Raw genomic sequence first — 24,961 nt, forward strand, 5'->3', positions numbered from 1 at the left:
GATCTTGGAAATTACCCTTGGAAGAAGAACGAGAGGCGGAAAAATGTAAGTAGGTTGGTAAAACCAAGGAACTGCTAACGCATCCACCATCTCCGCCTGAGGATCCCTGGACCTGGAAAGGTACCTGGGAAGCTTCTTGTTTAGATGGGAAGCCATCAGATCTATGTTTCGGAAAGACCACACATCTGTACAATCTGACAAAATACATCTAGATGGAGAGACCACTCGCCTGGATGTAAAGACAGAGGACTGAGATAATTTGCTTCCCAATTGTCTACACCTGGGATATGTATCACAGAAATTAGACAGGAGTTGGATTCCGCCAAAGAAAGTATCCAAGATACTTATTTCATCGCTAAAGGACTGCGAGTCCCCCCTGATGATTGACATTTGCCACAGTTTTTATATTGTCTGTCTGAAAACGGATAAATGATTCTCTCTTTAATAGAGACCAAGCCTGAAGAGCCATGAAAATAGCACAGAGTTCTAAACTATTGATTGGTAACCTTGCCTCTTGAGGATTCCAAACACCTTGTGCTCTGAGACCCCCAGACAGCCCCCCAAACTGCGAGACTTGCATCTGTTGAAATCACAGTCCAGGAAGGATGAACAAAAGAGGCCCCTTGAATAATCCAATGATGGTCTAACCACCAGGACAGAGAGAGTTGAATGTTGGGATTTAAGTATATCAACTGTGATAGAGTATAATCCCTGCACCATTGATTCAGCATGCAAAGCTGCAGAGGTCTCATATGAAAATGAGCAAAGGGGATCACGTCCAATGCTGCAGTCATGAGACCTAAAACTTCCATGCACATAGCCACTGAAGGGAATGATCGAGACTGAAGGTTTTGACAGGCAGAAAGCAATTTTATTCGTCTCTTGTCTGTTAAAGACAGAGTCATGGACACTGAATCTATCTGGAAACCTAAAAAGGTGACCCTTGTCTGAGGAAGCAAGAAACTCTTTGGTAAATTGATCTTCGAACCATGTTTTTGAAGAAACAACACAAGTTGATTCGTGTGAGATTCTGATAAATGAAAAGATTGAGCCAGTACCAAGATATCGTCCAAATAAGGAAACACCGCAATACCCTGCTCTCTGATAACAGATAGAAGGGCACTGAGAACCTTCGAAAAGATTCTTGGAGCTGTTGCTAGGCCAAATGGAAGGGCAACACATTGGTAATGCTTGTCTAGAATAGAGAATCTCAGAAACCGATACTGGTCTGGATGAATCGGAATGTGAAGATACGCATCCTGTAAGTCTATTGAGGACATGTAATGACCTTGCTGAACAAAAGGCAGAATAGTCCTTATAGTCACCATCTTGAAAGTTGGGACCCTTACAAATTAATTCAAAAACTTCAGATCCAGAACTGGTCTGAAAGAATTTTCCTTCTTCGGGACAATAGGATTTGAATAAAAACCCAGACCCTGTTCCAGAAGTGGAACTGGTACAATTACTCCTGAAACACACTTCAGAAAGGCCTGAGCTTTCACAGGATTTGTTGGAACATGAGAGAAAAATCTTCTCACAGGAGGTCTTATTCTGAAACCTATTTGATACCCCTGAGAAACAATATTCTGAACAGAACCTGCTCAAATGCCTTGAAATAATTTTAATCTCTCCCCCCCCCCCCCCCCCCAGCAGAACTGGATTGAGGGCCGCACCTTCATGCAGACTTGGGGGCTGGCTTTGGTTTCTTATAAGGCTTGGATTTATTCCAACTCAAAGATGGCTTCCAATTGGTGCCAGAGTCCTTACGGGAAGAGTTGTTTTCTGTTCTCTATTCTGACAAAAGGAACAAAACCGATTAGAAGCTTTAGATTTACCCTAGACTTTATCTTGGAGCAAAAAAACTCCTTTCCCCCCAGTGATAGTGTAAATTATAGAATCCAACTGGGAACCAAACAAATTATTACCCTGGAATGTTAGAGATAGTAACCTAGATTTAGATACCATGTCAGCATTCCATGATTTGAGCCATAAAGCTCTTCTAGCTAAAAGAGCCAAAGACATAGATTTGACATCAATCTTGATGATATCAAAAATAGCATCACAGATTAAATGATTAGCATGTTGAAGCAAACGAACAATGCTATACAAATCAGAGTCTTTTTCCCTATATGCTAAGCTATCCAACCAAAAATTTGATGCAGCCGCAACATCAGCCATAGAAATGGCAGATCTGAGAATATAGACAGAATGTAAAAAAGCTTTCCTTAGATAAGGTTCAATTTTCCTATCTAAAGTATCCTTAAAAGAGGTACTATCTTCCATAGGAATAGTAGTACTCTTAGCAAGAGTAGAAATAGCCCCACCAACCTTAGGGACTTTTTCCCAAAACTCTAATTTAGTTACTGGCAAAGGATACAACTTTTTAAACCTTGAAGAAGGAACAAAAGAAGTACCAAGCTTAGACCATTTCTTAGCAATCACATTAGAAATAGCATCAAGAACAGGAAAAACCACAGGAGGTTTATAGACAGAATTTAAACGTTTACTGGATTTATTATCAAGAGGTCCAGACTCTTCAATATCCAAAGTTATCAACACTTCTTTTACCAAATAACGAATATACTCAATCTTGAAAAGATAAGATGATTTATCAGTGTCATTGTCTGAAGTAGGATCTTCCGAATCAGAGAGATCCTCATCAGAGGTGTATATATAAGTATATTGGTTGGTCATTACAAATTTCATCAGTATTATGAGAAGTTTTAAAAGACCTTTAACGTTTATTTGAAGGCGGTATAGCAGACATAGCCTTCTGTATCACATCAGCAATATCATTTTTCATATCAAGAGGGATATCATGTACTTTAGATGTTGAAGGAACAACAGATACTGTACTAGCACTAATAGAAACCTTTTATGCATGCAAAAACTTATCATGACAACTGTTACATGCTACAGCTGGAGATATAATTTCCACAAGCTTACAACAGATACACTTAGCTTTGGTAGAACTGTGTTCACGCAACATGGTTCCTACAGCAGCTTCTGAGTCAGGATCAGATTGAGACATCTTGTAAAATGTAAAAGAAAAAATAACATTTAAACAGAAAAATCTAATTTCCACATATAGTAATTTCAGGAATGGAAAAAAATGCAAATGCTAAAATTGACAAAAAAAGCAAATAGCATAGCCCTCTGAGCATAAAGAAGGCAAGGCGCATATAGGAAGTAGGGTAAATTAAAACTAAAAATTTTGGCGCCAAGTATGACGCACAACGCAAAAGTAAGATTAATTTTTTTGGCGCCAACTAAGATGCAGGAAATTACGAACTTGCGTCACTACAGACGCACATTCACGCCAAAAAAAATCTTGCACCAAGAATGATGCAATAAAAAACAGCATTTCAAAGAAAAAAACAAGTCAAATTGAAAAAAAGACTATACCCCAGGTAAGACAAACTTCCTAAAACATGATTCCCATAATGAAACTGCCAGACTGCAAAGGGAAATACACATAAACCTGACTCATGGCAAATATAAGTAAAAACATAAATTATGCTTACCTGATAATTTCATTTCATCGAGGGGAGGAGAGTCCACGGCTTCATTCATTACTATTGGGAATTAAGAACCTGGCCACCAGGAGGAGGCAGAGCCACCCCAGCCAAAGGCTTAAATACCTCCCCCACTTCCCTCATCCCCCAGTCATTCTGCCGAGGGAACCAGGAACAGTAGGTATAAAAGGTGCCAGAAGATGAATAAATTTAGGTCTGCCCATCAGAGATACGGGCGGGAGCCGTGGACTCTCCTCCTCTCTATGGTAATGAAATTATCAGGTAAGCATAATTTATGTTTTCCATCTAAAGGGTAGGAGAGTTAACGGCTTAATTCATTACTATTGGGAATATATACCCAAGCTCTAGAGAACAATGAATGAAACCGGGAGGGTAAAAGGCAGACCCTATTCTGAGGGCACCACAGCCTGCCAAACTTTTCTCCCAAAAACAGCTTCCGCAGAAACAAAAACGTCAAATTTGTAAAACTTTGTAAAAGTGTGTAAGGAGGACCAGGTAGCCGCCTTACAAATCTGTTCCATAGAGGCCTCATTCTTTAAGGCCCAAAACGAAGCCACAGCTCTAGTTAAATGAGCCGTGATCCTCTGAGGAGGCTTATGTCCCGCTGTCTCATAAGCCAAGTGAATCAAGCTCCTCAACCAAAAAGACAAAGAAGTAGCAGAGGCCCTTTGCCCCTTGCGCTTCCCAGAATACACCACAAAAAGATGTAGACTGTCTGAAATCCTTTGTAGCCTGAAGATAAAACTTCAAGGCACGAACCACATCCAGGTTATGAAGTAACCTCTCCTTTGAAGAAGGGTTAGGACACAAAGAAGGAACAACTATTTCCTGATTGATGTTACCTTGGGGAGAAACCCGACCCAGTGCGAAGTGCAGCCTTATCACTTTGCAAGGCAGCTAGTTCTGATACTCTGCGTGCCGATGCAATAGCCAACAGGAAAAGAACCTTCCAGGACAGAATCTTAATGTCCATGGAATGCATAGGTTCAAACGGAACCCTCTGCAAAACCTTAAGAACTAAGTTTAAGCTCCAAGGTGGAGCCGACTGTCTAAAGATAGGCCTGATACTAGACAGAGCCTGAACAAAAGATTGGATGTCAGGGATGTCAGGGAGCTCAGCGAGTCTCCTATGCAACAAGCGGCAAGACCCTTCTCCAAACCATCTTGGAGAAAGGACAGAATCCTGGCTACCTCACCTTATGCCAAGGATATCCATGCTTCTCACACCAGGACAAGAAAGTCCTCCACACTTTATGGTAGATGTGACTAATGACTGACTTCCTTGCCTGAATTAAAGTATCAATCACACTCTCAGAAAAGCCTCTCTTGGCTAAGACTAGGCGTTCAATCTCCACGCAGTCAGCCTCAGAATCTAGATTTCGATGTTGCAAGGGGCCCTGTGACAGCAGATCCCTGCAATAGGGTAACCACCACGGAGAGGATGACCTCCCCACCAGATCCGCAAACCACGTCCTCCGTGGCCACGAAGGAGCAATCAAAATGGCTGAGGCTCGTTCCTGTTTGATGCGTGCAACTACACGAGGTAGAAGTGGTAACAGTGGAAAAATGTAAGCTAAGCTGAATCCCCAAGGAACCGCTAAGGCATCTATCAGCACTGCCTGGGGATCCCTGGACCTCGACCCGTATCGATGTAACTTGCAATTGAGTCTGTATGCCATGAGATCTCTCTCTGGCGTTCCCCATCTGAAACAAATCTCCGCAAACACCTCAGGGTGAAGAGACCATTACCCCGGATGGAAGGATTGTCTGCTGAGAAAGTCCACTTCCCAGTTGTCCACACCTGGAATGTGAATCACTGAAAACGAGCAGTTGTGGGACTCCGCCCATTCCAGAATCAGAGACACCTCCCTCATCGCGAGGAAGCTCCTTGTACCCCCCTGATGGTTGATGTAGGCCACCGAGGTAATGTTGTCGGTCTGGAATCTGATGAAACTGACCGACCCCAGAGAAGGCCATGCCTTCAATGCCTTGTAAATTGTTCGTAGTTCCAGGATGTTGATCAGAAGGAGAGACTCCTCCCTGGACCACTGTGCCATCCTGGCAACCCAAACAGCTCCCCATCCTGTCAGACTGGCGTCCGTGGTCACAATCTCCCAGGACGGTCTGAGGAAGTATGTCCTAATGGACAGCTGCTCCGGACGAATCTACTAAGAGAAGGAGCTCCGAGTCAGAGCATCCATGGATATCAGCTGTGATAGATCTGAATGATTGCCGTTCCCCTGTCTCAACATGCACAATTGAAGAGGTCTGAGATGGAACCTGGCGAATGGGATGACATCTATGCTTGAAACCATGAGGCCTATCACCTCCATACATTAAGCCACCAACGGGCTTGTGGAGGACTGAAGGGCAAGACAGGTGGACGCAAGCTTCCTGCGTCGCTGATCTGAGAGAAATATCTTCATGGACCTAGAGTCTTATCGTGCTCAGGAACTCCACCCTGTTGCTGGGAACCAAGGAACTCTTTCCTGAGTTGATCATGCAACCGTGAGATTGGAGCAAAAGAAGAAGAGCCCTCGAATGATCCTCTGCGAGGCTGAGCGATGGCGCATAAACCAGGATGTCGTCCCGGTACGGAGCCACCGCAATGCCCCTGGATCTGGCCACTGCAAGCATTGCCCCCAGAACCTTTGTGAAGACTCTCGGGGCCGTCACCAGACCAAACAGAAGGGCCACAAACTGGAAGTGTTGGTCCAGAAACGCAAATCTTAGGAACTTGAAGTGGTCCCTGTGAATTGGACCATGAAGGTAAGCGTCCTTCAAGTCTACAGTCTTGAACTAGGGACAGAATAGATCTGATCGTTTCCATTTTGAACGATTGAACACTCAGAAACCTGTTTAAACCCTTTAAGTCCAGAATCGGGCGGAACGTGCCATCCTTCTTTGGAACCACAAACAGGTTGGAATAGTACCTTAAACCCCTTTCTGCTAGAGGTACTGGTACAATAACCCCGAGAGAGGCAAGATCCCTCACACACTCTAGAAAGGCCTCTCTCTTCTCTGGTCTTGAAGACAGGTTGACAGGAGGAATCTGCCCTCGGGCAAATGGGATCTGAACCCTATCCTGTAATTCTGGGAGACAACTTCTAGAACCCAAGGGTCCTGAACGTCCTGCAACCATGCGTCTGAGAATAGAGATAATCTGCCCCCTACGTGATCTGGAGACTGGTCGGGGGCCACCCCTTCATTAGTCTCGGCAGGCTTCTTGCTATGCTTAGACTTGTTCCAAGATTGAGCTGGTTTCCAAGATCCCTTGGACGGGTCCGCTTTTGTGGAGGATTGCTGGCGCTGGGCCTTGTCCGCACAAAAGGGACGAAAATTAGATCCCCTAGGCTTAGCCTTCTTATCCTGTGGTAGGAAAGCGCCCTTGCCTCCCGTGACCGTGGATATGATCAAATCCAATCCTGGACCGAACAGTATCTTTCCTTGAAACGGCAGGGACAACTGCCTCAATTTAGAGGTCATGTCCGCAGACCAAGATTTTAGCCACAGAGCCCAGCACGCTAAAACAGTAAAACCTGACACCTTAACATTCAGGCGAATAATTTGCATATTGGCATCACAGATTAAAGAATTGGCGAACCTCAGCGCCCTAATCTTCTCCTGTATCTCATCGATGGGGGTCTCCCCCTCGACCATTTCACACAGGGATTCACATCAATGGGCTCTTTAAACGACGAACAATCCTCGAGGGGAGTAGTCGTCCGCTTTGCGAGCGTAGAGATAGCCTATCCACCTTAGGGATGGTCCCCCACAGCTCAAGCTGAGAGTCCTGAACGGGGAACAGTTTTTTAAAAGAAGGGGAAAAGGACGAACCTAATTGCTCCCATTTATTCTTAATAATATTTGCCATCTTAACGGGAACCGGGAAAGTCTGAGGTACTACCCTGTAATCGTATACCTTGTCAAGCTTAGGAATTGCAGGTTCCTCCGGGATCTTAGCTTCCGGAACCTCCAGAGTAGAAAGCACCTGCCGCAGCAGAGAGCGCAAATTCTCCATCCTAAACCTTTTAGATGACGCAGACTCTGACCCAGAAGGGGCCTCCTCCGAAAAATCGGAGTGGGCCTTGTCATAGTATAGAGCCTCTGGATCTTCCATCGGCGTAGACAAACCCTGGGCTGGGCCGCCATGATACACCCTACGATTGCGCTTAGCAGAACGTGGTAAGGCATGGATCACCTTCGAAACCGCCGATTCCACGACGACCAACGAATATCTCCCAAGGAGTAACGGTTGGACCCCGGGGCGCTGCATGTGCAATCGGAGATAAAATGTAGGGAACGCACCTCACAGGATGAAGAACCCTCAGAGGTACTAGACCTCTGTTTACATTTAGATGTTGTAACTTTATCAAGGCATGTGGAACATAGTTGAGCAGGCTGATCTTCCAGAACCTCCTCACAATAATCACAGGAATGAGACTTTGTTAAAGCGGGAGAGTCCTCTAACGTGTCAGAGTCCTCCATAGCTTGCGCTTTTGATCAGACTAACTACTTTACAAAAAGGGCACCCTTATACTGCCAATGGCCGGGGCAATCACAACCTCCTAGGACACGGACCACAGAAAATACTTTACGTCTCCTGTGCCACAGATCAACAGAGGAGAGATAGGCACGCCCAGTCACATGGAGTGCCTGGCAGGACCGCCCCTGCACTGGGGAAAAACGCACCAAAAATGGCCGCGCAAAATCCTCGCAAATAACCTGAAGTTTCACACATTGCCAGAGCCTCAACTCGCACATAACGCAGCAATGACACAAACAATATCATGTATAAACCACCTCCCCCTGTTCAGTAATCCCCTTTCCAGGAATATTAACCCTTGATTCTGTAAAGATAAAGAGGTGCCACACTGTGACCCTGTCTTCTATGTTATCATTAGTAATAAAAAAGGAAAGGATCTTACCAGAATCTGCGCCGTGGAACAGGAACACGGCCCTTTAAGTGTGACAAGTTAGTAGCCTCACTCCTGAAATGGACTTGAATGTAGAAAGCAGGCAGCGAAACTTGTCAACGCTGATTGCTTGTGGAGCTGTTAATATGAGTCGGGATGGTTCCTGCATCTCCGGACTCTAACTTTCATCCCGGCTCTCACTGAGAGGCTGACAGGACTACTTAAAACTCCAGTCCCAATGCGAAGAGTACTAACCTCCACAAGAGACTACTCTGCCATCCTCCTGTGATGAAAGGCAAAGAATGACTGGGGGATGAGGGAAGTGGGGGAGGTATTTTAGCCTTTGGCTGGGGTGTCTTTGCCTCCTCCTGGTGGCCAGGTTCTTAATTCCCAATAGTAATGAATGACGCTGTGGACTCTCCTTTCCCCTTAGATGGAAATACATATACAGGTGGCCCTCATTTTACAACGGTTCAATTTACACCGTTTCAGAATAACAACCTTTTTTTCTGAGGTCATATGACTGCTATTGAAAAGCATTGAGAAGCAGTGCATTGATTAAAATAGCCAGTATGTGGAACTGTCCGCTTGTTTTGCAGCAAAGCCAAGCAAGCTAAAATTAATCCGTTTAACCAGACATGAGCTATTGAGCAGATTTCAAAGGAACAAGATCTTCCTGTCTATAAATCAGTCCAGATTGGAATGCATAGAAAGAACTGTTTGCAGAAAAATGCAAGTAAAGTCTGTGTTGTGTGATTATTTTATTAGGTTTATAATGCTGTGTGGCATTTAAAGTCTTCATTTCAAAGCTTTAAAAATAATGTATTAGATGTTACTTATGACAATTTTGAGAGGGGCCTGGAACCTATCTCCCTCACTTTCCATTGACTTACATTATAAACTGGGTTTCAATTTACAACGGTTTCAATTTACAACCATTCCTTCTGGAACCTAACACCGGCATAAACTGAGGGCTACCTGTATTTAAAACTTTATATTAATACATAAAGCGCCAAACCACAGCTGAGAGTGTCTTAAATAATGATACATACCGAAAGACACCCATCCACATATAGCAGATAGCCAAACCAGTACTGAAAACTATCAGCAGAGGTAATGGTATATAAGAGTATATCGTCGATCTGAAAAGGGAGGTAGGAGATAAATTACTACGACCGATAACAGAGAACCCTTGAAAAGATTTCCCGCGAGGGAAACCATAAAATCAATAGGCGATACTCTCTTCACATCCCTCTGACAAACACTGTACTCAGAGGAATTGGGCTTCAGAATGCTTAAAAGCACTTATCATAGAAGAAATCATAAAAATCAAGCACAAACTTACTTCACCACCTCCATAGGAGGCAAAGTTTGTAAAACTGAATTAAGGGTGTGGTGAGGGGTGTATTTACAGGCATTTTGAGGTTTGGGAAACTTTGCCCCTCCTGGTAGGATTGTATATCCCATACGTCACTAGCTCATGAACTCTTGCCAATTACATGAAAGAAATAAACAAACATTGTATGCACTTTTTACACACACACAATATATATATATATATATATATATATATATATATATATATATATATATATATATATATATATATATATATATATATATACCTAAAAATGTCATCCAGTTTATCTCATCTGTCTATATTCCTCTAATCTATCCTCTGTCTATATAGTCTATATCTATAGGTCTGTCTATAGCTCTAATCTCTCTCTTTTGTCTGTATATTCTATATCTATAGGAATGTCTATATCTCTAATTTATCAGTTCTGACTGTATATTCTATATCTATAGGAATGCCTATATCTCTAATTTATCAGTTCTGACTGTATATTCTATATCTATAGGAATGTCTATATCTCTAATCTAGGTGTTCTGCTTATTCTCTCTGTCTGTAAATTCTATACAGTATCTATAGGTCTGTCTATATATCTAATCTGTTCTGTTTATATATTCTATATATATAGGAATGTCTATATATCTAATCTATATGTTCTGTCTATTCTCTCTATCTGTAGATTCTATATCTAAAGGAATGTCTATATTCCTCTAATCTATCTGTTCTGTCTGTATATTTTATATCTATAGGAATGTCTATATCTGTAATCTATCTGTTCTGTCTGTATATTCTATATCTATAGGTCTGTCTATATCTCTAATCTATCTGTTCTGTCTGTATATTCTATATCTATAGGAATGTCTATATTCCTCCAATCTGTTCTGTCTTTATATTCTATATCTATAGGTCTGTCTATACCTCTAATATATCTGTTATGTCTGTATATTCTATATCTATAGGTCTGTCTATATTCCTCTAATCTATATATTCTGTCTGAATATTCTATATCTATAGGTCTGTCTATATGTCTAATCTAGCTGTTATGTCTGTATATTCTATATCTATAGGGCTGTCTATATGTCTAATCTAGCTGTTATGTCTGTATATTCTATATCTATAGGTATGTCTATATCTCTAATCTATCTGTTCTGTCTGTATATCTATAGGAATGTCTATATCTATAATCCATCTGTTCTGTCTGTTCTATCTATCTCTTTATTCTATATCTATATCAATCAAATCTTTTTTTCTGTTTGTTCTCTCTGTCTAAATATTCTATATCCATATCTGTTCTATCATCTATCTATATATCTTTCTATCTATTTTAATTTATTTTGAGATTGTGTGAGGTCACACCCACAAACCCTAAAACCCTTTCCCTGCCACTCCCATTTTAAAAAGTGTCCAGGAATTGGCTGGACAAAAGGTGGCAACCTTAGCACAGGCCCTCATAGCATACAGGGAGTGCAGAATTATTAGGCAAGTTGTATTTTTGAGGATTAATTTTATTATTGAACAACAACCATGTTCTCAATGAACCCAAAAAACTCATTAATATCAAAGCTGAATAGTTTTGGAAGTAGTTTTTAGTTTGTTTTTAGTTATAGCTATTTTAGGGGGATATCTGTGTGTGCAGGTGACTATTACTGTGCATAATTATTAGGCAACTTAAAAAACAAATATATACCCATTTCAATTATTTATTTTTACCAGTGAAACCAATATAACATCTCAACATTCACAAATATATATTTCTGACATTCAAAAACAAAACAAAAACAAATCAGTGACCAATATAGCCACCTTTCTTTGCAAGGACACTCAAAAGCCTGCCATCCATGGATTCTGTCAGTGTTTTGATCTGTTCACCATCAACATTGCGTGCAGCAGCAACCACAGCCTCCCAGACACTGTTCAGAGAGGTGTACTGTTTTCCCTCCTTGTAAATCTCACATTTGATGATGGACCACAGGTTCTCAATGGGGTTCAGATCAGGTGAACAAGGAGGCCATGTCATTAGATTTTCTTCTTTTATACCCTTTCTTGCCAGCCACGCTGTGGAGTACTTGGACGCGTGTGATGGAGCATTGTCCTGCATGAAAATCATGTTTTTCTTGAAGGATGCAGACTTCTTCCTGTACCACTGCTTGAAGAAGGTGTCTTCCAGAAACTGGCAGTAGGACTGGGAGTTGAGCTTGACTCCATCCTCAACCCGAAAAGGCCCCACAAGCTCATCTTTGATGATACCAGCCCAAACCAGTACTCCACCTCCACCTTGCTGGCGTCTGAGTCGGACTGGAGCTCTCTGCCCTTTACCAATCCAGCCACGGGCCCATCCATCTGGCCCATCAAGACTCACTCTCATTTCAGCAGTCCATAAAACCTTAGAAAAATCAGTCTTGAGATATTTCTTGGCCCAGTCTTGACGTTTCAGCTTGTGTGTATTGTTCAGTGGTGGTCGTCTTTCAGCCTTTCTTACCTTGGCCATGTCTCTGAGTATTGCACACAATGTGCTTTTGGGCACTCCAGTGATGTTGCAGCTCTGAAATATGGCCAAACTGGTGGCAAGTGGCATCTTGGCAGCTGCACGCTTGACTTTTCTCAGTTCATGGGCAGTTATTTTGCGCCTTGGTTTTTCCACACGCTTCTTGCGACCCTGTTGACTATTTTGAATGAAACGCTTGATTGTTCGATGATCACGCTTCAGAAGCTTTGCAATTTTAAGAGTGCTGCATCCCTCTGCAAGATATCTCAATATTTTTTACTTTTCTGAGCCTGTCAAGTCCTTCTTTTGACCCATTTTGCCAAAGGAAAGGAAGTTGCCTAATAATTATGCACACCTGATATAGGGTGTTGATGTCATTAGACCACACCCCTTCTCATTACAGAGATGCACATCACCTAATATGCTTAATTGGTAGTAGGCTTTCGAGCCTATACAGCTTGGAGTAAGACAACATGCATAAAGAGGATGATGTGGTCAAAATACTCATTTGCCTAATAATTCTGCACTCCCTGTATGTGCATATGTCGCTGAAAAACGGTAATAACTTATTAGAAGAATTTTTGCTAATGGAAGTATACTGTAAAAATGCTTCCGTATAAAAATGAAATGCACCATGTACATTTCATTCCTTAAATAGGTGTAGTTTAGAAGTGGGAATTGAGAGAGGTGACATAGAATTTAATAAGCCAAGGCTGAAAGCACCACCACAGGAAGGGGTTGTGATTTCATGGTGGAGAGCAGGAAGAACTTCTTTTAACCCCTTAAGGACCAGCGATGTACCCTGTATGTCGCTGGCCTTTTTTTGGGACTTGATTGTTGTATAGTGCTGTCTTGCCACCAGCGTTGAGACTGCTCTATTCCACAAAACCTGAAGGAGGGAGGGCATTAATAGTGTGTTCTTGCTAGACTTGTGCTATTATGTCCTGAAAAAACCCTTAACGACCAGTGACATACAGGGTACATTGTGGTCATTAAGGGGTTAAGGTTGGTTACTTCATGAAATAAACTTCATGCATGAGTAGTAGGAACACATAAATGTATGGGAATTAAATATACAGTCTACTCCAGAATTGTTATTTTTTTTAAAGAGATAGATAATCCCTTTATTACCCATTTCCCAGTTTTGCACAACCAACACTATTATAGTAATATACTTTACCTCTGATTACCTTGTATCTAAGCCTCTGCAGACTGCCCCCTTATCTCAGTGCTTTTGACAGACTTGCAGTTTATCCAATCAGTGCTGACTCATAAATATAACTCCACTGGAGTGAGCACAATGTTATCTATATGGCACACATGAACTAGCGCTGTCTAGCTGTGAAAAGGTTTCAAAATGCAATGAGATAAGAGGCGGTCTTCAAGGGCTTAGAAATTAGCATATGAGCCTTCCTAGGTTTAGCTTTCAACAAAGAATACTAAGTGAAACAAAGAAAATTTGATGATAACGTTAACTGGAAAGATGTTTAAAATAATCTTAATCATGAAAGTTTAAATTTTGACTAGACTGTCCCTTTAAAGTAACATAAATTATGCTTACCTGATAATTTTATTTTCTTCAGATGGAAACAGTCCACAGCTGCATTCATTACTTTTGGGAAATAAGAACCTGGCCACCAGGAGGAGGCAAAGATACCCCAGCAAAATACTTAAATACTCCCATTTCCCTCATCCCCCAGTCATTCTGCCGAGGAACAAGGAACAGAAGAAGAAATATCAAGGTGCCAGAAGAATAAAAATACAGACACTCCACAGAAAAAATACGGGTGGGGAGCTGTGGACTCTTTCCATCTGAAGAAAATAAAATTATAAGGTAAGCATAACTTGTTTTTCTTCATACATGGAGAGAGTTCACAGCTGCATTCATTACTTTTGGGAAAACAATACCCAAGCTATAGAGGACACTGAATGCCAAGATGGGAGGGTACAAGAGACAGCCCATTCTGAAGGCACCAGGCCCGAAACTACTACCCAACAAAACCCTGCTTCGTCCGAAACCGAGAAACATTGAAAAGAAAAAAGGCCCCAAGGACACTGACCCGCAGATAGTCCGGAAACCTAGCTAGAGACCGCAAAATCAGACTCAACTGAGCCAACAGTCCTCCAGGAGACACCGTCGCCCAGCAGTCGGTCCCCAACCACACACCCCTCACTAGTGAAGGGAACACCAACCCAAAATTCCCAAAGGGATAGGGCAAGGAGAATGAAAGGGAAACCGAAAGGTCACCACAAATTCCATAATAAAAACTTCCAGAACAAGCCCAGCTCACAAAGGTCCAAATGGGTCCTGACAAGCAATGGAAGGCAACGCCCAGACCAAACAAAAACCACAAGGATTAGGACCAGGCATCGGAACAGAGAAAACTGTCCTCTCAACATTGTGCGAAGGCACCAAAAAACATAATTTATGTAAGAACTTACCTGATAAATTCATTTCTTTCATATTAGCAAGAGTCCATGAGCTAGTGACGTATGGGATATACATTCCTACCAGGAGGGGCAAAGTTTCCCAAACCTTAAAATGCCTATAAATACACCCCTCACCACACCCACAATTCAGTTTAACGAATAGCCAAGAAGTGGGGTGATAAGAAAAAAGTGCGAAAGCATATAAAATAAGGAATTGGAATAATTGTGCTTTATACAAAAAAATCATAACCACCACAAAAAAGGGCGGGCCTCATGGACTCTTGCTAATATGAAAGAAATGAATTTATCAGGTAAGTTCTTACATAAATTATGTTTTCTTTCATGTAATTAGCAATTCCTGCTGAAAATAATCCACACCCAAAATAAAGTTTAATGAAAAACATAAACAGAAGATTCAAACTGAAACCGCTGCCTGAAGTACTTTTCTACCAAAAACTGCTTCAGAAGAAGAAAATACATCAAAATGGTAGAATTTAGTAAAAGTATGCAAAGAGGACCAAGTTGCTGCTTTGCAAATCTGATCAACCGAAGCTTCATTCCTAAACGCCCAGGAAGTAGAAACTGACCTAGTAGAATGAGCTGTAATCCTTTGAGGCGGAGTTTTACCCAACTCGACATAGGCATGATGAATTAAAGATTTCAACCAAGATGCCAAAGAAATGGCAGAAGCTTTCTGGCCTTTTCTAGAACCGGAAAAGATAACAAATAGACTAGAAGTCTTTCGGAAAGACTTAGTAGCTTCAACATAATATTTCAAAGCTCTAACAACATCCAAAGAATGCAACGATTTCTCCTTAGAATTCTTAGGATTAGGACATAATGAAGGAACCACAATTTCTCTACTAATGTTGTTGGAATTCACAACCTTAGGTAAAAATTCAAAAGAAGTTCGCAACACCGCCTTATCCTGATGAAAAATCAGAAAAGGAGACTCACAAGAAAGAGCAGATAATTCAGAGACTCTTCTGGCAGAAGAGATCGCCAAAAGGAACAAAACTTTCCAAGAAAGTAATTTAATGTCCAATGAATGCATGGGTTCAAAAGGAGGAGCTTGAAGAGCCCCCAGAACCAAATTCAAACTCCAAGGAGGAGAAATTGACTTAATGACAGGTTTTATACGAACCAAAGCTTGTACAAAACAATGAATATCAGGAAGATTAGCAATCTTTCTGTGAAAAAGAACAGAAAGAGCAGAGATTTGTCCTTTCAAAGAACTTGCGGATAAACCTTTATCTAAACCATCCTGAAGAAACTGTAAAATTCTCGGAATTCTAAAAGAATGCCAAGAAAAATGATGAGAAAGACACCAAGAAATATAAGTCTTCCAGACTCTATAATATATCTCTCTGGATACAGATTTACAAGCCTGTAACATAGTATTAATCACAGAGTCAGAGAAACCTCTTTGACCAAGAATCAAGCGTTCAATCTCCATACCTTTAAATTTAAGGATTTGAGATCCTGATGGAAAAAAGGACCTTGCGACAGAAGGTCTGGTCTTAGCGGAAGAGTCCACGAATGGCAAGAGGCCATCCGGACAAGATCCGCATACCAAAACCTGTGAGGCCATGCCGGAGCTACCAGCAGAACAAACGAGCATTCCTTCAGAATCTTGGAGATTACTCTTGGAAGAAGAACTAGAGGCGGAAAGATATAGGCAGGATGATACTTCCAAGGAAGTGATAATGCATCCACTGCTTCCGCCTGAGGATCCCGGGATCTGGACAGATACCTGGGAAGTTTCTTGTTTAGATGAGACGCCATCAGATCTATTTCTGGAAGCTCCCACATTTGAACAATCTGAAGAAATACCTCTGGGTGAAGAGACCATTCGCCCAGATGCAACGTTTGGCGACTGAGATAATCCGCTTCCCAATTGTCTATACCTGGGATATGAACCGCAGAGATTAGACAGGAGCTGGATTCCGCCCAAACCAGAATTCGAGATACTTCTTTCATAGCCAGAGGACTGTGAGTCCCTCCTTGATGATTGATGTATGCCACAGTTGTGACATTGTCTGTCTGAAAACAAATGAACGATTCTCTCTTCAGAAGAGGCCAAGACTGAAGAGCTCTGAAAATTGCACGGAGTTCCAAAATATTGATCGGTAATCTCACCTCCTGAGATTCCCAAACTCCTTGTGCCGTCAGAGATCCCCACACAGCTCCCCAACCTGTGAGACTTGCATCTGTTGAAATTACTGTCCAGGTCGGAAGAACAAAAGAAGCCCCCTGAATTAAACGATGGTGATCTGTCCACCACGTTAGAGAGTGTCGTACAATCGGTTTTAAAGATATTAATTGAGATATCTTTGTGTAATCCCTGCACCATTGATTCAGCATACAGAGCTGAAGAGGTCGCATGTGAAAACGAGCAAAGGGGATCGCGTCCGATGCAGCAGTCATAAGACCTAGAATTTCCATGCATAAGGCTACCGAAGGGAATGATTGTGACTGAAGGTTTCGACAAGCTGAAATCAATTTTAGACGTCTCTTGTCTGTCAAAGACAGAGTCATGGACACTGAATCTATCTGGAAACCCAGAAAGGTTAACCTTGTCTGAGGAATCAATGAACTTTTTAGTGAATTGATCCTCCAACCATGATCTTGAAGAAACAACACAAGTCGATTCGTATGAGATTCTGCTAAATGTAAAGACTGAGCAAGTACCAAGATATCGTCCAAATAAGGAAATACCACAATACCCTGTTCTCTGATTACAGACAGAAGGGCACCGAGAACCTTTGTAAAAATTCTTGGAGCTGTAGCTAGGCCAAACGGCAGAGCCACAAACTGGTAATGCTTGTCCAGAAAAGAGAATCTCAGGAACTGATAATGATCTGGACATATAATGCCCTTGCTGAACAAAAGGCAAGATAGTCCTTACAGTTACCATTTTGAACGTTGGTATCCTTACATAACGATTCAATATTTTTAGATCCAGAACTGGTCTGAAGGAATTCTCCTCCTTTGGTGCAATGAAGAGATTTGAATAAAACCCCATCCCCTGTTCCGAAACTGGAACTGGCATAATTACTCCAGCCAACTCTAGATCTGAAACACATTTCAGAAATGCTTGAGCTTTCACTGGATTTACTGGGACACGGGAAAGAAAAAATCTCTTTGCAGGAGGTCTTATCTTGAAACCAATTCTGTACCCTTCTGAAACAATGTTCTGAATCCAAAGATTGTGAACAGAATTGATCCAAATTTCTTTGAAAAAACGTAACCTGCCCCCTAGTAGCTGAGCTGGAATGAGGGCCGCACCTTCATGTGGACTTAGAAGCTGGCTTTGCTTTTCTAGAAGGCTTGGATTTATTCCAGACTGGAGATGGTTTCCAAACTGAAACTGCTCCTGAAGATGAAGGATCAGGCTTTTGTTCTTTGTTGAAACGAAAGGAACAAAAACGATTATTAGCCCTGTTTTTACCCTTAGATTTTTTATCCTGTGGTAAAAAAGTTCCTTTCCCACCAGTAACAGTTGAGATAATAGAATCCAACTGAGAACCAAATAATTTGTTACCCTGGAAAGAAATGGAAAGTAGAGTTGATTTAGAAGACATATCAGCATTCCAAGTTTTAAGCCATAAAGCTCTTCTAGCTAAAATAGCTAGAGACATAAACCTGACATCAACTCTGATAATATCAAAAATGGCATCACAGATAAAATTATTAGCATGTCGAAGAAGAATAATAATATTATGAGAATCATGATCTGTTACTTGTTGCGCTAAAGTTTCCAACCAAAAAGTTGAAGCTGCAGCAACATCAGCCAATGATATAGCAGGTCTAAGAAGATTACCTGAACACAGATAAGCTTTTCTTAGAAAGGATTACATTTTCCTATCTAAAGGATCCTTAAACGAAGTACCATCTGACGTAGGAATAGTAGTACGTTTAGCAAGGGTAGAAATAGCCCCATCAACTTTAGGGATTTTGTCCCAAAATTCTAATCTGTCAGACGGCACAGGATATAATTGCTTAAAACGTTTAGAAGGAGTAAATGAATTACCCAAATTATTCCATTCTCTGGAAATTACTTCAGAAATAGCACCAGGAACAGGAAAAACTTCTGGAATAACCACAGGAGATTTAAAGACCTTATCTAAACTAGGCCTGTCAAAAATAATCGTTTTGACGATGCATCGCGATGCGGCATGAAACGATTCTGCATCGATGCGCTGAGACGCGATAATCGATTAACGTTACCCACGTGACCAGCCTCCAGGAAAAGTAAAAGAAAGTGCGCGAAAGTGCGCGGTACATCGTTTTGACGTCACTGACGTCACGTCACCCAATAAAGCAACATGGGCGCTCCATGGGCGGTCTCTTGAAGTGCCGAAGTTACGCAGTAGGAGCAAAGCAGCAAAGCAGGAGTGTGTTGCCTGAGATTGATGATGGTACACGGCGGTATACTACAGCTACACGGCGGGCTCATTTTTATTTTGTGGGAGACAGAGGAGGAGACCTATGGTGAGAATTAGACTAACTAACTGTTTGTTTAGTTAATAGTTACCAAAACGTTGTACATTTTGCCAATGCCATGCCATAATTGCCATGCCTGCCTATTGCCTCAACTGCCTACTACTTGCCATAGGTAAACTAATTATTAACTTACTTAAAGAGCAAATCAATAAGGGGTACACAATCACATTTATTACACAATAAGGGGTAACAATTAAATACTTGCCTTATTTACTTAACGTAGTATGCTGAGCTGACTGAGGCTCAGGCTGCTGCATAATTAATTGCTGCATTATTGAATAATATTGCATAATTTGCATATATAAAAAATGTATTATAAATAAATATAGTATACTATTATTGTCTAATAATGTCTCTATTAGTCTAATCTGTATCTATTATCTACATGTTTTTTCACATGGATGGATGGCCTGGTCTGAAGTTCTAATATTTTAATAATATATTAATTCAAGAAAGTGCATGCAATTTTAAACAACTTTCCCTATTATATAATTTGCTTATCCTTTGTTGAAATGCATAGCCTCCTCCCTTGTGCACAAAGTATTATATACTTAGTAAGTAATGTGTGTGCTGTGCAATGCATTGCTAATATGTCATCAACAAACGATATCTGAGAAGTATGAAGCAAATTAAATAATAGAAGTTAGTTATGATGTTTATTTAAAATTGTATTCTCTATCTGAATCATGAAAGTAAATGTTTGGGTTTTTGCACCTTTAAGTGTGTAATATATTACAGTAACTTACAGTGTCAGTGAGTGAGTGATGTCCCCTGCAATTATCACAATGCAATTTGTTTTAAAATTTATGTTCGCAAAATGTATGGCATTGGCAAAGTAGTTGAAGTTACTAGTACTTGTTGATTTTACATTTGCGGCTTGACATTTTGACAACTGGAACTTAGTGTATTTTCTTTTTTTTTTTAACACTGACAGAGTTTGACGTTGACAACTACATCATCCGTCACATATGTACATGTCATGCTAAAATGACAGAGGGAGACAAAAAAGATAGAGAGATAAAAAATGCACCTAGCATTTTAAAAGCAAGCATCTGGGCACATTTTGGATTTTATGAACATACTGGAAAGCACGAATTGGACAAGACACACGCGGTTTGTAAAGCCTGTCACACAAAAATTAAATACCTAGGGAATACTACTAACTTGAGAAATCACGTTAGACGTTTTCACTCTGAGATGCTAACACCTGCCGCTGCCGCCAGTGCCACTGCCAAGGAAATAACAAGACTAGCTGAAGCTCATCAGCCAAGAATTGATGCAATGCTGTCAACTTTGCCACCCAACTCTGAAAAAGGGAAGAGAATAACCAAAGCTGTGGCAACTTTCATAGCGAAGGACCTACGGCCTTACTCTGTTGTGGAAAACCTTGGGTTTCGCAACCTGTTGAAGACACTAGAGCCACGTTATAAGATCCCGTCACGCAATCACTTAACAGAAAACGTTATACCTGCACTCTACCAAGAAACAAAAGCTCAGGTAATTGCATCAATGAGCCAAGCCAGTCGAGTCGCACTAACGTGTGATTCATGGACTTCAGTCACGACGGAGTCTTATGTAAAAGTAACTGCACATTACATTAGCAAGGACTGGAAGATCTTGTCGCATGTGCTGCAAACGAGAGCAGTTTATGAGTCTCACACGGGTTCTCATCTGGCGGAGCTACTGTCTCGTGTCGTGGAAGAATGGCAGCTGTCCGATAAATCTGTAGTGCTTGTGACCGACAATGCTTCGAACATGATTGTTGCTGCTCAAGTTGGAAAATTCCCTCATGTAAAATGCTTCGCCCATACACTGAATCTCGCATCCCAGCGGGCGCTGAAAGTGGCCACGCTCTCCAGGCTTTTAGGCAGAGTGCGACGAATATCAACATTTTTTCACCGCAGCACTACAGCAAACCACTGTCTGAAAGAAAAACAGAAATGTCTTGGCCTGAAGAATCATAAGCTGATAACTGATGTGACAACAAGGTGGAACAGCTCATATGACATGGTCGAGAGGTTCCTAGAACAGCAACCTGCAATCTGTGCCACATTGTTGTCTCCAGAAGTCAGAAAAAGTGAGTCAGATCTCTGCACTCTCAACGAAACAGATGTGTCAAATGCAGAGGATGCTGTGAGTGCATTAAAGCCAATGAAAGATGCAACCACACTGATGTCAGAAGAGCGCAATCCAACTGTTTCTCTCATTGCCCCTCTAAATGCACAACTGCTCCAGAACATGACAGACACCATGGGAGACACACCCATGATCCATGAGATCAAGAATGCCATCAAAACAGATCTCCTGAAGAGGTACAGCAGTGAGGCAGAGAAGAAGATACTTTATACAGCCTCTGCCCTGGATCCTCGTTTTAAGGGACTGCCTTTTATTCTCACAGAGGAGGAGAGATTGGAGATATACAGAGGAGTGACTGAGGAGGCTGCATCCTTGGAGGTAATTTTAATTGCATCATGTTTCTTGAAAAATTTATAAATTGAAAACAAACATAAAACATACCATCATCCATACAAAATAGGCTTAGCTATCACTGCAGTAGCTTGATTAGTAGCTAGTTTAATGAGTACAAGGTTTATTATAAGTCAGTTTGAAAACGCCACAGTCAGTCAACTTTCCTCCTCCTCCGTCCACTCCCGAGTCCTTCCTAATAGATGTGAGCTGTTGCATGCATTTATTTATGCATTACTGTCTCTCTGAGCACACACATAGCATTAGCTGGCTGGCTGCTCGAGGTAATAATGATATGAATGCTATTTTTTCTATTCTTTTGTTCAAACACAGATTGAGTGTACTAGTACAGTTACATCTAGGAGGACAAACATGGATGAAGTGCCACTGCCTGAGGGAAAAGAAACTCTGGAAGAAGAATCAGCCATCGAGGAGGATAACCCTTCTCCTCCCAAAAGAAAGTCCACATCGCTTCTCATGACTTTGCTGGGACAGTCTTTCACTGACACTGAAGGTACAATAGAACCCAAGACCCCCTATGCCAAGGCTGAAGAGGAAATAGAGAAATATTGTAAAGCCCCATCTCTGCCTCTCACTGAAGACCCTTTGAAATGGTGGCATGTACATGAGGTCATATTTCCCCTCCTCTCTCATTTGTCAAAGCGATACTTGTGTATCCCAGGTACAAGCGTGTCTGCAGAGCGGGTTTTCTCCACTGCAGGAGATGTGGTAACGGCAAAAAGAAGCACCCTCAAACCAGAGCATGTGGATCAACTAGTGTTCTTACAGAAAAACCTACATATTCCATAATTCTGAGTAGTGATTCAGGTTTATAATATTAATATTTAATGTTTTTTGGCACATCCAGAAGAAAGTGCTGTGTGCCCCACTGCCCAGTGCAGACTACTGTTAAGTTATTTTATATTTGTTACTGTTATATAGCTTATAGCTTTTTGAAAAATGAAGCTTAAAACCTTGAGTAAATCTTTGTTGGATCACAAAATATACTAGTACACTACACGACACGACCGACCACGTCACTCTGTCACAGTCACACACACACACACACAATACAAAAGAAACAACACACAACTGCACACACCTCATGTGTGCGTGTCAGTCAGTGTCACCCTTCACCATGATTCACTCTTTATGATGTGTGTTTTTTTTGGTATTGTTTGACTGTGTGTGACTGTGACTGTGTGTGTGTTGTGTAACAATATATTTGTGATCCCATAAAGATAATCAAAGTTAGTAAATCTAGTAGTTCAATGCTACTTGTTGTATAATGTCTATTACTACTTCTAGTGTTACTGTGATGTTTGCCAAATCAGGAAGTGCTCTGTTTTGTAGATGTTGTGCTATTGTTTACAGCACACCCCTGTATTGTTTGCAATGCAGTGAGTGCATATTGCACACTGCATAAGGGATTATTAATATTATTCTTTCACACTAAAAATTGTCTATTTTAAATAGACCCTTTAAGAAAGATATGATATGTTTTTGTTTATGATCCCAATTCCCAATCCCAAATGCCATCCCACCCACTCTCAGGCAGATCTGTAGGGGTTAACCGAATATAACCAACCAGTTAACAATAACAATGTGTGTACTGCAGTGTCTAACTGTCTCTTTATGAGTGTGTGAGTGTGTCTGTGAGTGAGTGAGTGCCAGTTTGAAAAGTTTGTATGTATCTCATTCTCTATGAGTGTGTGTGAGATGAGTGTATTAACTGCCTTTGAATGTTTTTGTTTGTATGTGATTGTGTGTCTGTCCCAGTGTCTAAGTGTCTATGAGTGTGAGTGTGACTGTGGCTGACTGGGTGGCTGTGGTGCCTTTGAATGTTTTTGTTTGTGTGTGTGTCGGATGTCCCACTGTGTCTCTAGTGTCTGAGTAGTAGTGAGTGTGACTGTCTAACTGTCTATGAGTGCACTATGCAGAGAGTGAGACTGAAGCCAAACCACTATAGGGGAAGGAAAAGACTTGAGTAAACCTTGAGTAAATCTTTATTGGATCACAAATATAATGTACACTACAGACAGTACAGCACACACAGCACACAGTGCCACACACAACAGCACAATACAAAAATAAAGCACACACACCTCAGGTGAGTGGCGTGCCACCCTTTCTTCACCATGATTTACTCCTTGATGTCTGTGTCCTTTTTTATGTATTGTTTGTTTGTGTGTGACTGCTGTGTACTGTTCAGTGACAGACTCAGTCACTGTGTTCAGTTGTGTGTAGTACTGCTTTAACAGTAACTAATAACTAACTAATTATATTTGTGATCCCATAAAGATAATATAATCATCAAGAAGAAACTGTAGTTATAGTAGTTCAGTTCAATGCTACTTGTTTTAAATGTCTCTCTCTCTAGTACTATTGTAAGTCTGTAACTGTGTAAACTAATTGTATATGTCACAATCACATGTGTGTTGTGTGCACACTCTGTGCTGTGTGTTGTGTTCCAGATTCTTCACGTGATGTTTGTTTGCCACAAATTGACAGTCATGAAGGCACAGTGGACTGCACCTGTAATTTTGTACCTATAAGGGATTTATGTTTTGTTTTCTGAGGACAATTTTCACACAAATAAGGTATTATGGAATATGGTGGTAACTTAAGCTTAACCTATCTATTTGGGTTTTAATTTAATGTCTATTATATTATTATTACTAAGTAAGTAAAGAAATTAAATTAAAACCAACATAGATAGGTTAGACATTTATTTGTTGTTCATGTTTCTTTACAAGTGTATAGTGTACTTTTACTAATATATAATATATACATTTAAATATTTTCTTTTACTGAAGAAGTACACTGTGAGCACTGCACTTTTTACACTACGTACTCTGTAACTACAGTTTGATGCCATAATATTGTTTCCAAACCAATACAACAATTGCCATTTAGTATTTACTGTTCTATAAACTGTTGTTGTCTGCTGTGTTCAGACTTTGCCACAGGAAGAGTGTCCTTTTTTGAGCTAATAAAATAAAAAGAGTTTATTTCAATACTTTGACTTCTTGAATTTTTTTTTCTGAAAAATTTAAAAATTGGGCAGAAATAGTGCAGTAAGCGTGATGCATCGCGATGCATCGTAGAATCGAATCGTATCGAATCGTTACGATGATAATCGTAATCGAATCGAATCGTGAGACAGGTGAAGATGCGCAGCTCTAATCTAAACGTTTAGATTTAGTATCAAGAGGACCAGAATCCTCAATTTCTAAAGCAATTAGTACTTCTTTAAGTAAAGAACGAA

General features: G+C 40.9%; 1 protein-coding gene across 1 annotated transcript in view; it reads right to left on the minus strand.

Moving 5' to 3' along the window:
• The window catches only part of GSK3B (glycogen synthase kinase 3 beta), a 541,759-nt gene that overhangs the window by 194,588 nt on the left and 322,210 nt on the right, over positions 1-24,961 (minus strand).

This window comes from Bombina bombina, chromosome 3, assembly GCF_027579735.1.
Source record: "Bombina bombina isolate aBomBom1 chromosome 3, aBomBom1.pri, whole genome shotgun sequence".
Lineage (NCBI taxonomy): Eukaryota > Metazoa > Chordata > Amphibia > Anura > Bombinatoridae > Bombina > Bombina bombina.